The sequence below is a fragment of the Vicugna pacos genome, chromosome 32, assembly GCF_048564905.1.
Source record: "Vicugna pacos chromosome 32, VicPac4, whole genome shotgun sequence".
Classification (NCBI taxonomy): domain Eukaryota; kingdom Metazoa; phylum Chordata; class Mammalia; order Artiodactyla; family Camelidae; genus Vicugna; species Vicugna pacos.
The window spans coordinates 10,982,255-10,995,685 of record NC_133018.1 but is presented as its reverse complement, the minus strand read 5'-3'; the positions used below and the strand labels follow the sequence as shown (position 1 = coordinate 10,995,685).

Sequence of the window (13,431 nt, the reverse complement as noted above, 5' to 3'; positions counted from 1 at the left end):
AAAAAAGGAATAAAACAATGCCATCTGCAGCAAAATGGATGGAACTGGAGATCATCATTCTAAGTGAAGTAAGCCAGACAGAGAAAGAAAAATGCCATATGAGATCACTTACATGTGGAATCTAAAAAATGACAAAAATGAACTTATTTATAAGACAGAAACAGACTCACAGACACAGAAAACAAACTTACGGTTACAGGGGGCGGAAAAGAGGGGGTGGAGGGATATAAGTGGGAGTCTGGGATCTGAAGATACTAACTACTACATAGAAAATAGATAAACAACAAGGTCCTTCTGTAAAGCACAGGGAACTATATATTCAATACCTTTGTAACGGCCTATAATGAAAAAGAATATGAAAAGGGATATATACATACATATGTAACAATCACTATGCCGTACACCAGAAATAACACAACATTGTAAATTGACTGTACTTCAATGAGGGAAAAAAAAAAAAAAAGGATAAAAGCCTGTGTGGTCATTGGCCGGGCACCGGGCTCAGCCTCCTCCTCCTCTTCCTCTGTTTCCCTTTCTGTTGAGTGGGGAAGGCATCTCAGAAGAGGCATCACGAATAAAGAAAAACAACAGACACCAAGGAGCCATCCCTGGGCAGGAGATGGGGCTACCTGAGTTGAATCGTCCCTGCAATGCACCTGGACAGCCAAGGAAATTAACGTATCTTTCCCCCATTTGCCACAACAGGATCCTTAAGAAAATGCAAAAGCGAGCTGACGCTCCTTAAGAGGAAGCTGGAGAATATACTAAAAGGAAGGGCAAGCTCCAGGCCTCAGTTCCAGAGTCTTTAGATTACCTGCTCAGAGGCTCAGGAAAGGGCATCGTTGCTACTTGGTTGCAAATGAAACCTGATAACTTTACCATTAGCAAGTTTCCACTTGCTGAGTTGGTGCAGGGGTGACGTGTACGGAAATTTCCCACTACATCTTTATGTCAACCCCGAACGGAGATAATCTTATCCCCATTTTACAGATGAAGAAATTGAAGCTCAGGAAGAAACTCAAGCTTAGCTCCTCATTCGAGGTTGCACAGCTGCTAAGAGATGACACTGGAAATTCAACCCCATCTTTCTTCTGTGGATGGAGAGACTGAAGAAATGTTAGAACACACGTATTATCAGCACACATTATCATTCCCCCAACGCACAAAGATTTCTAACCGAAGGATTCTCCCAAGCCACCCTGCGTCTCCAGACTTGGGAGCCCCTGCCCATCCCGGGACAGTGTCCAGAAGGAAACAGCACAAAATAACATGCAGCAAGCGGGCTCTGGTACCGAGAAAGTCTCAGATCCATTGAGGCAACCAGACGGGGTCTGGGCTGCGCGGTAAAATCTGCCATTGGCAACAACAAGGCAGGCCAGCCAAGTGCGAAGAGCCGAGCCTGCAGGAAGAGGGGACCCTGGGGAGTCACAGAGAGAAGGCGTCACAGTCGTCAACGACCACCCACAAGTGAAAGCCAACGCATCGGGCAGCTTGGCGCAGCTCCAAGCCATTAGCCAGCGCTGAGCACAGTCGCTCTGCCCGAGCTGATTTCCAGCAAGGGCTGAAAGAATACAAAAAATAAGAAAGGAATAAAATCTCAGTCCAAAAAAAAAGAGAGATTAGCAAGAGAGAGGTGGCCCACAAGGAGCAAGGTGGTGGAGGGGCAAGCTCAGATGTGAGGGAAGGTGGGAAGCTCCCCAGGCTACCACAGCAATTACGGGACATGTGTGGACCCCTGGAGAACTCCAGAAGCAGTGAGACCAAAAACATCCCAAAAGCAGGCTGCTCCTAGGAGAAGCAGAGGCGGGGCCCCATCTAGGCTGTTTCTGACCCGATCACATGTGAGTGAGTCTCCTTGTCACCCCAGATGGTTCCAGGCGCTGGTCAAGCTGGGACAGACAGAGTCACTTGGGACCCTGGGTGTTTCTGGAGCCTGGTGACTCACTCCCAGATACACACGTCTGTTTATTAGGTGTCCAGGGTATGTGCAGAGAAGATGTGGCCCCTGCCTTTGCCAAACTTGTTCTCCCAGACAGAGGCACAGTTGTGTGATACATCAGGACCCAAAACAACAGCATTACCCAGGCATGCACCTCCCGCCTTGTCCAACCAGGCTATCTCATTCACAAGAAAGAAACCCACCAACAGGTTAAAAGCAACACGGTTTACAGAACCCAGCCCGATGCTGGATGAACTAAGGGGTATTAATCATACGATGAAACGGTGCTTTGCCAAACTCAGCCCTCCTGCTCCTATTTTAAATTGTCCACTTCACCAAAATTCCATTTCCTCATAACCTTTAGGAATTCATCACAGCACAAAGCAGACCCTGATGTGGTATACAAGACGTTCATCACGTCTATCACACGCAGGCACTGGGGAGTGAGTGGGCCCCTGTGCAGGGTATTCGGAGGATGCAAACGTGTGGAAGGGCAGCCACTGCCCTAACCGGTCAGGGAGTGTGAGGGACGGCTCCATGGAAACACAGGACAAGAGCTTCAGCTGAAGAAAGCTCATGTGGGTATCCATCAGCAGCAAGAGACGGCAGCCCAGGGGGAAGTTTGGTAGTGAAAGTGGTTCAAATGAAAAAAAAAAGCAGTGAGATGATGTGATTATTGAGTAAAAGGGATTTTTATGAGCAGTCCCATGTTTCAAACTTTCGCTTACTGGTTCTGATTTCTGAAAGGCAGTGAAGGAACAAAGGCGGGGGTCAGCCAGGGGTGTAACTGATGTGGAACTTCTCAGTGGCCCCGAAAGTGCCGGGGCCACTGCCAGGTGAGTGGGGCCAGGCTGGGAAGGCGGGTCAGAGCACTGGGTTTTCAAGGGCTTCATTTTCACTTGCTCCAAGAACCTGGCCTAACCGCCACCAAGTGAATGGGGCTGAGTTTATGGTTTCCTTATCTACGTGTTGAAGTTAACGAGACTTTCAAGGTCACTCGAGCCTGGGTGGGGAAACGCTCCCTCTGGGGAAGCCTGAGAACAGACATGGCAGGTCTGCGATCAGAGAGCAAGAGGGACACCACAAACCTGCCTGCCCGGGTGTGTGCCGGACACGCGACAGCCCACCGACATGGACACCGACACTGATGATGAACGAGGGCCACGGCTCCCCTATCTGCCTGTGCAGGTTACATCCCTCCCCATGCCTCGAATTGCACATCTGAGAAATGGGGATAAATATGTCACTTCATAAGGGCTCTCAGGAGAAGACATCTATGTAAAGTATGGCACACAGTGTTCCCAACCGCAGTTGTAAGAGCGTTTGCTGCCTCCAACAAGAGAGGACCACGAATGGCTCTGGGCAGACTTCTACTTTAATGTGGCATTAAGGACACCCTGATTTGTAAGCTCTTGGATTCACTCTCCAGCCGGGGTGCAGGGGTGGTGCCCACAGAGCACTCATGGGAGACATCTGCAACTGTCATTCCACCCAAATGCAGGCTGAAGCCACCAAACGTTCACCTAGGAGATTTCCCCGATAACTGAACCTTCCAAGGAAAAACAAAGACCCTAAAAATCATGCCCTTAAAAAAAAAAAAAACTGCTGTTCCCATATTATACACTTGCTTGTTCTATGCCTGAAATACACAGAGAAATAGATCTAAAAAAACATTTTAAAATTTGTAATCCAAATACCCTAGCTGTAGTCCAAGATGTCAGTTCCTCAACCCACGGAGGCTGGTCACGAGGGCAGAACCCCACCCTGCTTTCCTCTGCTGAAGGGAAGTACGAGCCATCCAGGCGTTATCATGAAGGACGAGAGATAAAGTCAGACCTCCGCTTCCAGGCTGAGCAGCACTTCATGATCAACACTCAGTTAGGACAGATGGTCTTGGGGGGGCTCTGTCGGGGCACTGGAACAAAGCAGAACAGTATCTGCCGGCTACAGTTAGAAGCCACACCTTTTTAAATCAAGAGAGTCGGTCCTTTCTGATCCTAAGATCTTGGCATGGTGGGGCGCGGCCAGGGCTCCAAAGAACAGATTCCCCCATCGTCTGCCTTTCTTTTACTAACGGCTTTCTCCTTGCCAGATAACTTTCTCCTTGCCAGATAACTTTCTCCTTGCCAGATAACTTTCTCCTTGCCAGATACGGCTCCCAGTGTCCCTAAGCTAAGACACACCCGCCTACATTCAGGGCGGGATGGGAGAGCCTGTGAAAGGACTCCTCGGTGCGGGATTGTCCAGATGTTTCCTGAGTGGCTAGGATGAGGCGGGAACTGCACTGAGCTTCAAGGTGGTGCAGATGAGGTGATTCTGGGGAAGTTCAGAGGCTGGTCAGGGAGACACACAGAAAGAGAGAAAGACACCCAATCTGGCTCCTCTCGCTACAGAACATGCTGGGAGTTTCCTATCCACCCACCTCCCAGTGTCCAGAGAGAAAAGTCACCCCTCTTTGGGGCTGACGCATCCCGGGGTCCCTAAGCTCGGGGGAGACTGGCATCAGGAATTGGCAAGAGGTCAGCGGAAAAAAAACGCTGTCATTATGTCATTTTCTGGTCTAAACACAAGTAATAATGTAGCTCCAATGTCCTGCTCAACCAGGTCTGAACTGCTGTTGGCATTCTAGGCTCTCCATATAATAGGTCTACCTGCTCTGACCCCTCCCCTGATAAAAATGGCCAGCATCCACCAAGGGCTCGTTCTGGTATCAGCCAGGCACTGTGCTTGTTTCAACCTCGGCACAGCCCTCTAAGGCAGTGTTGCTGTTGGTTTCCTTTTATGGAGGAGGAAGTGGAAGCTTAGAGAGGTTATGTTCAGTGCCCGAGGCCCCACAGCAGTAAATGGCAGGGCTGGACTCAAACTCGGCACATATCCTTAACCCCAAATCCAAATCCGATCTGCCTCTGGCACACTTGTCTCTGGCCTGCACCAGGAAGCCCGGACCCTTCTTTCCCTCCGCCCAGGTGTTCGGTCCTCTCCCCAGCATCCCCAGCTCCCACCTGCTCCTAAACTCCGCTTGTCCGTAGGCTGACCTGCTGCTCCCTTAGCTGAGTCTTCATCGCTCTTTGCTCTCTCAACTCCTGCCATGGTGCTGTCCTACCAGAATTTACTGCAAGGGCTACAAACTCCAACGCCTACAGGCACCAGGCAGGGAACAGACGTGGGAGGCTGGGGTGTGTGAAGACTGCAGGTGCTGAATCCCCACGCTGTGACCAAGCATAATACATGTTTCAAACACCACTCAGGATAACAGAAGAGGTGCCACCATGTCCCAAGGACCCCACCATGCCACCTGGTCTTGCTATCTTTGCAGGGCAGCCTGGGTGAATTTTCAGATTCTTCTCTGAAACAGGACCAGGTCACTCCCTTGCTTACAGCACTCTGGACTTCTCTGTCACCCAGAATGAAGGCCCAGCTCCTCAGCATGGCTTCAGGGGGGCAGACAGATCCTCCAAGATCTGGATCTCTGAACACCACCCTCCAGCCTAAGCACCAAGCACACCCACCCTTACTCTCCCCTCAGCTAAATCCTTCCACGGTTATCATATAAGCCACGAAAGTAGCATTTTACATACTTGTCTGTCTCACTGCCAGCCAGACTGTAAATCCTCCACAGACTGTAACTGTATCTGCTACATTTCTGTAACCTCCGCAACAGTTGCCCTAAGTTCTTGAGAAATACATGTGGGCCAGTTGAAAAACTCCACTTTTCAGTTGACAAGATGACAATGATTAAAAAAAGAAGAATTAGAAGATGACTTGCTATTAAGCTATTATTTTTTTAAGCACCTACTGACCACTTGAATCTTTATTACACAGCTCAATGTCAAAGCCAAAAAAAAAGTCCCAGACAGCTTGGATCAAATAGCTAAGAAAGGAGAAAATCGTTGTAAAGTTGGCTGGGATGCAGATAAGAAGAAAGAATGAACAGTGGGCCCCTCCCTCGGGAGAGAGAACCAGGTGAACTGCAACACAGAGGAAGGTGGGGTAAACAGGAGGGGAACCTGGAAGATGCCCGTTCTGCCCTCTCACCTCACCTGCCTGGCCAGCCCCACACACCCACCCTCGAGTCGAGCTCCAGCCTCGATTCCAAAGGTGAATGAAATCTGGTCTTTCTTTAGGCAAAGCACGTGGAGGCAGAGAGAAGGTCCCCCCTCCCCAGCCAGTTCTGATTCCCACGGAACGCCAGCCCCACCCCCCACCCCCAAAGGGAACAGCACCTCCCAGGCCATGGAGAGCTGGTCGGGTGCTTTTGTACTGTTTCCTTATTGGGAAGGAGTTGGTTCTGAACAGAAGACGAAGGCTGAATGGGGATGTCAGGGATGTTCTGTGTCACAGGTCATAAAGTGGCACCCACGGATGAGGTTTTACTCAGCTGGCTGTGTCTAAGAAATAGGAATTGGTCGCCGATATTTAAAAGTCTAGAAGACTTCCAATGAAAAGCGTAGGTTTTGACTTCTCTTGAAACACTGGAAAGGGTGGTAACCATCAGCCTCCACGGTAACGAATGGCCAGAGTGAAGTAGCAGCTACCCCGTTAGATGGCACACGTGCTCCCCAGCGTGTCCCAGGCCCACCAGGCCCAGCGCTGTCACACGCTCAGATCCTTGCTACAAGATCCCTTCAGCTGAAACCGGACCCTCACGCGTGCTCTGAGCAGAAAAAGAGCTGCCCATTTTTACGGGCAGATAAGTACCTCCAACAAAAAGCAAGCGCAGCAAAGAGGGACCCCAGTGCAGAAGGCAATCCAAACACCAGTGGCCTGAATCAGTTCTCCCAGCCAGGGACACCCTCCAGGCAAGTGAGGATATGGGGTCACCTGGCCCCGGGAACCAGTGACCTTGGGGGATGGCCCTCCTCGGCCACCCTAGCCAGCCTTTTGGGTCTCATGCCTCGCTCTAAGGCTGGTCCTCTTTTGCCCTTCCTTTCCCATTCCCAAATCTTGACTCCTCTGAGTTCCCATTTTCAGCCCAAATTGTCTTGTTCCAACCATCACGATGGAAAATGTAGCCAAATGCCTGTGCAGGGGAAGAGCTGGGGAAGGGCGTGCACTGAGGAGAAAGCTGCATGAAATCGTGGCTGCCCTTTGCAGGCTAGTTTTGTTTGTTTTTTTTTCACTTGCCCGTGTCTTCCAGTTTCTCTGTGATGATCCAATACCGTGGGTACAATGAAATCCCATCGGTTTTGCTGTTTTTATAACATGAAAGGAAACTTCAGGTGTGGAGCTCCAACTTAGAATAACATGCCTTGTAGGAAAAGAAAAGTTTAACTGAAAAAGGAAAAAAGATGAAGACAGAGAGAGAAACGAACTTCCTTTTGGAAAAGAAAACTCTGGCCTAAAATTCCACCTCTTCGACAAAGCTTTACTTCATGGCGTGTGGCACATCAGTTCAGAGCCTGAGTTCCCGGAGGCAGAAGACCTGGGTTTCAATGCTGCCGCTGGCACTTCCTGGCTGTGTGACCCTGGGTAAGTTTCACTGTCTCAGAGTGTCAGTTTCCTCTTCTGTCGGAGGCGGATGCTGAAAGCACCGACCTCTCAGGACAGATAGGACAATGACAGAGACAGTACAAGCAAAGTGATTTCAGACGCTGCCTGGCACATGGTAGGGGCTTGGTACCCATGAGCTGTTATTTTTGTCTTTATTATGAACTTTTTATTTTTATTGTGAACTTTGAACTCAGCTTGAACTGATAGGGAGAGAAGGGAGAGAGTCAGAAAACGTCCAAATCAGGGAATTCACGCAGCAAAGGGAGTCCTGTGGGCTCCTTGAGCACAAAGAGGGGATGCGGGCGGTCTTGGGACTAGCACCCCTCCGGGGTATGCTTGATCCCTTAGTGCTTCCTCCGGGTTTCCTGTCACGGCGGCCGGGCGGGTACTGCAACCAGGAGCCACCAACATCCTGCCCTCCCGTGTTCCCTCCCTGACTTGGAGGCTGAGAAGCTGTTCTGCCTCATAAAGCCCTCTTGGAGCAAATGTGAACTTGGATCCCCCTAAGGCGATGGGTAAAGAGCGGTGCCACAGCCGCTCCAGCCCGCGCCCAGCTGCCACCACTGCCGTTTCGACACAGCGGCTTTCTACATGCGGAGGGGAGAGATGGCATTTCGTAGCAGGGGGGCCCGAGGCAACAGACAGGCTCACCCATGAAGACTCAGAGGATGGAGGAAGTAAAAGGTTTCAAGTGTCAGTTACGGGGCTGGAACCCAGCATGCCGGGTGCTTGCTCATTTTAACTGGTGCCTCCTCCGGCCTGGTGACACCAGCATCCTGCCTTGGCGAGGCCCTTAGAAAGCCAGGGGACCGACTCCGGCGGTGCCAAATGTCCAAGCTCCCTGGGAGGCTGTGAAAATCTAATTGCCTTTTCATCTCCTGCTGCCAGGCTGCCTCTGCTTCCCGGCTTGGCGATGGCCACCTGCTGTGCCAGGAGTGAGGCAAAAAGGATTCAGATCTTGGCGTGGGTTCAGGACCCCTACTCATGCAGCCTGATCTTCCAAAAAAGCAGCGGCCCAGTCTCTGGCCATGACGACCTGAGCACTTACCATAGGCATCACAGACGTGATCTCACTAAATCCCCCCAACTCTTCTGGGAGATGCTTTCTTGATCCCACCCTACAGATGGGAAGGTTGAGGCTTAGAGGCTCAAGTCCCACGCTTGCCCAGGACTGGAAGTTTAGAGCTGGACTCCACAGCCCGGATGTGTAATCGTTTCACCACCCAGGGTATCACAAGCGACAAAGGCTTTATTTACTCTTTGGCAAGTTTGCTGGGGACGCTCCTTCAGGGAAAGAATCGCAGACACAAGTTTCCACTGTGGGGAGCCCCCTGTGGAGGTGGCCATCCTGAGTAAACAGCCCCACTGCTCTTTCTTGGCTCACAGTGACTACCTCTGCCCTGAGGCCAACAGCGCTGGCTCACCTTGACTGAGCCTGGTACCAAGTGGCTCCGGTGCCATGAAGACTCTGGAAAGGGAGCCAGGGCTCCCACCATGTGTTAACCCCTGCCAGGCGGTGGTGGCCCTCCACCTCGTATTGGGTCCCAGGTAACTCCTAGTGATGTACGAGGCACTGAGGTGAAGGAGGGAGAGAGGGTCCTCTGCTCCATCACCTGAGGCCTTATCCCGGCATGGCTTGTCACCTGGAAATCATGAACCACCAACACCAAAGGAGTCCATGAGACTAAGTGCCCTGCTCAAGCCTCAGCCACCTGCCTCGCCCCAAATCCTTTTTTCACCCAGAAGAGGCATGTAGAACTGGCCCATCTTAGGCAGTGTGCAGGCAAAAGCTGAATGTGACCAGAATTCCCCGGGAAAAAAAAATCTCTGGTATTACCCACAACATTCGGACTCTATGGTCTAGGGGCGGTCCAGACCACAGATGGACACGCAACGTGGACAGCGGGCTGTCTCTAAACAAACACCAGCAGCACTGACTCTTTCCAAGGTTATTCCTAATTTCCAGGCTTTAAATACCTCTGCTCATACCTGCCTCCTTTATCAACTTGACATCTCCTGCCTGTGAGTCATTCATTAGCATTTCAGCAGCCCAGAGATGTTTGCAGCAAGGAGAAAATCCATCCTTGCTGATAAAGAGGGAAAAAAAAAAATCCAAAGCCTCCAGCTTCCTGTAGGGATGATGCCCCAGCACAGGTCATCCTTAGCATAAGGTCAAAGGTCAGAGGCAACACAGCCAGATTCCTGCGGACCTCGAGCTGAGGAAAGGGCAGGAGTGTGACGGGCTGAATTGTGCCCCTCTAAGGTTCCTATGAAGTCCTAACCCTCAGGACCTCAGAAGGTGGCTTTATCGGGAGACAGAGCCTTTAAAGAGGTAATTAAGGTAAAAGGAGGTCACATGACTGGATCCTCATCTAATATGACTGGAGTCCTTATAAGAGACTAGGACACAGAAACCCAGACTGAGGACACAGTGAGGAGGCAGCTGTCCAGAAGCCAAGAGAAGCCTCAGACAAACCAACCCTGCCGACGCCTTGATCTTGGACTTCCAGTTTCCAGAACTGTGAGACAATACATCTCCAGGGGTTAACCCCCCAGCCCCCGACTCTGGCTCCCCTAATCTGCAGTATTTTGTCACGGCAGCCCAAGCACACTAAGACAAGGCATGTGAAATGCACAGCCGGAGGAAAGCATCAGTGACCGCTTGATCAAGGCTCACGCTCTTGGAAAGCTGGCTTAGTCCTCAGTGGCTGTCATGCCCAGAGAGCTGCCAACTCTGCTGAAGGCCTCAGTCTGCATTCTGCCAAGTCGTTAATACCTCCAGGGTTCATCTCAGCCACAGACTGGAGGGCAATGATGCAGCCCCTGGGACAATCAGCTGTGCTGGGAGCAACGGGACCCAAACTTCTGGTTAGAAGAGGCAGAAGAAGATGCCGCCCACCTCTGACGGTGCCCTCAGTCAGCCACTTCCATGAGCCACAGGGCTCCAGAAACCCAACCAGGTTCATTTGATCCTGACTTGTTGAGTACCTACATCCGGCAGGCATCGAGCTAGGTGATACAGAGATGAATGAACACTCAGGGCCTGGTAGATGCTCAGATGGTTAAACAAGTAATTACCACACAGTCAGCTACTGTAATAATGGAAGCCTAATCCAGATACCACAGCAGAAAAGGGCAGTGAGTAATTAGCCCTGTCGGGAAGGGGGAGGTTCAGTGAAGGCTTCAAAGAGATGGGATTACCAGCGGGATTTTCGAGACAGAACTGAAACTCATGAGTAAACAAGAGGCTGGGAAAAAACATGCCAGACAGTTGCCAGCAAGGCACAGAGGTTTAAAAATGTACACGGGACTCACAGAACTAGAATTGTGGGCTAACGCAAAAGACGGGACTGGTCAGGAAAGAAGGTGCACTGGCGTACGATGGCGTAAGGAGCTTGGCCTGTAGCCTGCAGGGGACAGGAAGGTCCTGGGAGCTGCAACCTGGGGAAATTACCAGCCCACCGCTGAGATATTGCCGGTTCGGTCCAGACCACCGCAATCAAGTGAATATGGCAATAAAGCGAGTCACACACATTTTTTGGTTTCCCAGTGCATAGAAAAGTTATGTTTACACTACACTGTAGTCTAGGCAGTGTGCAACAGCATTATGCTTAAAAAAAAACACAATGTATACACCTTAATAAAAAAATACTTTATTGCTAAAAAAACATGCTATCATCTGAGCGTTCAGTGAATTGTAATCTTTTGCTGGTGGAGGGTTTGAAACATCGCAATTACCAAAACGTGACACAGAAACAGGAAGTGAGCAGATGCTGTTGGAAAACCGGCGCTGAGAAACTTGCCTGATACAGGGTTGCCACAAGCCTTCAATTTGTAAAAAAAAAAAAAAAAAAAAAAAAAAAAGCAGTATCTGCAAAGCGCAATAAAATTAGGTATGCCCGTACCAGGTTGGATCTGTGTTTTCAGACGGACTGCTCAGACAAGCAGGGATGGGGGGCCTTGGGTAGAAAGTCAGTGCCAAAATCCAAGTACAAAATAAGAAGGGCCTACACAGAGGAGGCAGAGCAGGCAGGACTCCTCTGAAATCTCTCTTTTCCTCCTACTGTTTCTCCCAGCCAAGCCTGGTGGGTTACACCCTTTAATTCTTAGAGGTTTTAGCAAATATCTCAAGAAGAGGGTGAGAGAAGAAACTGAGGCACTGATGCACTTCACAGAAAGCACGATATCCTTGGGCCCTGTCAGTTTCAGATTTCATTTTCTTTTCTTTTAATGGAGGTACTGAGGATTGAACCCAGGCCCTGTGCGAGCTAAGCACACACTCTACCACTGAGCTATACCCTCCCCACCTAGATTTCATTTCTCTTAAACTAAAACGAGCCACCGACTTCACCAAGAAATGAACGGCCTCACTATCCAAGGTTCATTTTATTGTCTACTTGGTTTATCCCTCGGTCATTCAGACCCGTCATCGGTTCACAACTTGATCTTGACACTGAACGTGGTTGCTCCTCCCACTCTGACTTTGCTAGAGAGCTGGACACCCTGCCATGCGCTCTGAGACAGCAGAAGAACTTAAAAGTGGCACCCGCGACAATGACAAAGATTCCAGTTTAGAATCTAGAGCCTATTTCCAGAAAGATCACCCCCTCAGCATGTCAACCAGCCCTCCTCCAGTCCATTCCCTCATTGGCCATGGATGTAACCGCCCTCCTCAGTAGAGGGTCGCCTACTCTGAAGCTGAGACCAAGTCATTCTCATCTGTGTCCCTTTCCCCAAAGCACCTTACCCCATGGCATGAGAGGGCTGATCATGGAGGCATTGCTGCTGGCTAGCTGTGTGACCTTGGCCAAGTACTTAACCTCTCTGAGGCTGTTTCTTCCTCAGTAAATATGGATAATAATAACAACTCTATCTTGAGGTTATATGATAAAATAATACACGTAAATACTAAGGGCCGGCATTCACATTTATTAAGGGCTTGTGAAGAAAAAAGGAGGAGAAAAAGGAGAGGAGGAAGAGGAAAGAGGGAAGAAGAGGGGAAGAAACTCTGGGGTCAAAGAGTCTTGGGTTCAAATCTCTGCTCAACCACTTGCTTGGCTGTGTGACATCGGGTGAGTCATTTAACCTCTCTGACTCAAAGTTTCTTCTGCTGTAAAACAAAGGTAACCCTGCCTTCCTTACAAAAGGATCCTAGTTAAGATAACAGGTACGGAAGAGCCTAATGCTTAGCTTGCCAGCTCTAGGGCATTTAAGAAGTGGGCCTGAAATCGAAGCCAATGATTTCTTGGCCCTGAATGGCGCTTAGGGAAAAATCTGGTTTACAACCTAACCTTCCTGGACCACCCAGCTTTGCCACCCTCGCTGGGTGAACGTGTCAAAGCAGGGGGGAGGCCAGTTTAGAGGGAGCTAGGCATCCCACTGCACTCCCATCCATGAGAACCATGCTGTCCTGCACCCCTTCCAAGGGGAGGCTATTAAGCTCCCTGTAAGCCAACTGTGTTCTCTCTGGACAGAGGAGACGGGAGAGCTAGCTTATCTTGCACCAGACCCAAGAGCGTTCACCTGTGAACCGGAGGAGAGCAACACCCCTCTGTCCTGACTCAGGAGCGTGGCTGGTGGGTAGCACACCTAAGGAGACCCTAAAGCACTAGCCCCTGACATCGTAGGACACCCCCTCCATAAAAAGCAAGTCATTTTAAGCCTCTCCTGAACGAAACGCTTGAGCAATTGAAGTAAATAGCTTCAGGACAAGGACCAGAAAGGTTTTTAAGGCCTCTCATTCTGCCAGAAACACACTCAAAATCTAAAAAATTTAAAGCTCACCATCTCTCTTGGGTTCACTTTGTGCTGCTGGGCTTTGCTTTAAAGGAAGACAAAGCAAAACCTCAAACCCTCAAATCAATGCATCACAACAAATGCTTGCTCCCCTCCACCGTGTCCTGGGCAGTGCAGGGAGAGAGCACCAGCGGGGAGAAGCAGTCAACTCCACTGTCCTGCCAAATGTTTCAGACTGGGACAGACGGAGGCCGATGTTGAAATGT

General features: G+C 50.2%; 1 protein-coding gene across 1 annotated transcript in view; it reads right to left on the bottom strand.

The window, feature by feature from the left end:
* TPCN1 (two pore segment channel 1) overlaps positions 1 to 13,431 on the bottom strand; it is a 56,362-nt gene that overhangs the window by 39,605 nt on the left and 3,326 nt on the right. The gene's annotated exons all lie outside the window — the stretch shown is intronic.